The sequence below is a fragment of the Schistocerca cancellata genome, chromosome 3 (assembly GCF_023864275.1).
Source record: "Schistocerca cancellata isolate TAMUIC-IGC-003103 chromosome 3, iqSchCanc2.1, whole genome shotgun sequence".
Taxonomy (NCBI): Eukaryota; Metazoa; Arthropoda; class Insecta; order Orthoptera; family Acrididae; genus Schistocerca; species Schistocerca cancellata.
Genome location: NC_064628.1, coordinates 868,416,982 through 868,419,685, shown reverse-complemented (window position 1 = coordinate 868,419,685; position 2,704 = coordinate 868,416,982).

Below are 2,704 nucleotides of genomic sequence, written 5' to 3'. Positions count from 1 at the left end.
CTATCTCCTCCGTCAACCCGATCTGGTACGGATCCCACACTGATGAGCAATACTCAAGTATAGGTCGAACGAGTGTTTTGTAAGCCACCTCCTTTGTTGATGGACTACATTTTCTAAGGACTCTCCCAATGAATCTCAACCTGGTACCCGCCTTACCAACAATTAATTTTATATGATCATTCCACTTCAAATCGTTCCGCACGCATACTCCCAGATATTTTACGGAAGTAACTGCTACCAGTGTTTGTTCCGCTATCATATAATCATACAATAAAGGATCCTTCTTTCTATGTATTCGCAATACATTACATTTGTCTATGTTAAGGGTCAGTTGCCACTCCCTGCACCAAGTGCCTATCCGCTGCAGATCTTCCTGCATTTCGCTACAATTTTCTAATGCTGCAACTTCTCTGTATACTACAGCATCATCCGCGAAAAGCCGCATGGAACTTCCGACACTATCTACTAGGTCATTTATATATATTGTGAAAAGCAATGGTCCCATAACACTCCGCTGTGGCACGCCAGAGGTTAGTTTAACGTCTGTAGACGTCTCTCCATTGATAACAACATGCTGTGCTCTGTTTGCTAAAAACTCTTCAATCCAGCCACACAGCTGGTCTGATATTCCGTTGGCTCTTACTTTATCAGGCGACAGTGCGGAACTGTATCGAACGCCTTCCGGAAGTCAAGGAAAATAGCATCTACCTGGGAGCCTGTATCTAATATTTTCTGGGTCTCATGAACAAATAAAGCGAGTTGGGTCTCACACGATCGCTGTTTCCGGAATCCATGTTGATTCCTACATAGTAGATTCTGGGTTTCCAAAAACGACATGATACTCGAGCAAAAAACATGTTCTAAAATTCTACAACAGATCGACGTCAGAGATATAGGTCTATAGTTTTGCGCATCTGCTCGACGACCCTTCTTGAAGACTGGGACTACCTGTGCTCTTTTCCAATCATTTGGAACCTTCCGTTCCTCTACAGACTTGCGGTACACGGCTGTTAGAAGGGGGGCAAGTTCTTTCGCGTACTCTGTGTAGAATCGAATTGGTATCCCGTCAGATCCAGTGGACTTTCCTCTGTTGAGTGATTCCAGTTGCTTTTCTATTCCTTGGACATTTATTTCGATGTCAGCCATTTTATCGTTTGTGCTAGGATTTAGAGAAGGAACTGCAGTGCGGTCTTCCTCTGTGAAACAGCTTTGGAAAAAGGTGTTTAGTATTTCAGCTTTACGCGTGTCATCCTCTGTTTCAATGCCTTCATCATCCCGGAGTGTCTGGATATGCTGTTTCGAGCCACTTACTGATTTAACGTAAGACCAGAACTTCCTAGGATTTTCCACTTCCTAGGATTTTCTGTCACCTGTGGGGAATCTCCAAAAGCCTTCGTTTGAATCGTTGATGGGGACGATTTTTAAAGATAATATGAAGGCCTAACATATGTGTAAGAGTAATGAGTCGTTATAATTAAAGTGCAGCTACTCACAGAGGCTGTAATTATCGTATGGCAGTCAAACTTAGTTCGTATTCTAATGCGTTAACGTAGAACCGATTTGCATTGGAAATAAATTAGTTCTGATTCTGCCCACCAGGTGCAAATCTGACGCTGTCTACTGTTTGTATGACGATACGACACCCTTGCTGTCATTCAGCAATCCATAACGTTAGTGAACAGTATGGCTATCGAGAAGGGATACTGTGCGCTGTTAGTGAAACTTTTTCATGTGAATGGCAGCAATTACACAGCTGCATTGAGAGGAAGGTCTGAGGAGAGGCCCAATGTCATTAAACGGATTAATGAAGATGATAATGAGATTCGCAAACACAAGTGAGTTTGATGTTGTACTTGGAGGAGGAAGGCCATCTGTCCCAGTGAAAGTTATTGACGAGGTTGCTGTTGCTCGAACTGACCATGCAGCATGTGCCCTGGGTAGCGCTTGTGGTCGTTCAGTGTCATGAGAATTGTTCATCCCATGGTTGTTGTTGTTGTTGTGGTCTTCAGTCCTGAGACTGGTTTGATGCAGCTCTCCATGCTACTCTATCCTGTGCAAGCTTCTTCATCTCCCAGTATCTACTGCAACCTACATCCTTCTGAATCTGCTTAGTGTAGTCATCTCTTGGTCTCCCTCTACGATTTTTACCCTCCACACTGCCCTCCAATGCTAAATTTGTGATCCCTTGATGCCTCAAAACATGTCCTACCAGCCGATCCCTTCTTCTAGTCAAGTTGTGCCACAAACTTCTCTTCTCCCCAATCCTATTCAATACCTCCTCATTAGTTACGTGATCTACCCACCTTATCTTCAGCATTCTTATGTAGCACCACATTTCGAAAGCTTCTATTATCTTCTTGTCCAAACTAGTTATCGTCCATGTTTCACTTCCATACATGGCTACACTCCATACAAATCCTTCAGAAACGACTTCCTGATACTTAAATCTATACTCGATGTTAACAAATTCCTCTTCTTGAGAAACGCTTTCCTTGCCATTGCCAGTCTACATTTTATATCCTCTCTACTTCGACCATCATCGGTTATTTTACTCCCTAAATAGCAAAACTCCTTTACTACTTTAAGTGTCTCATTTCCTAATCTAATTCCCTCAGCATCACTCGACTTAATTTGACTACTTTCCATTATCCTCGTTTTGCTTTTGTTGATGTTCATTTTATATCCTCCTTTCAAGACACTGTCC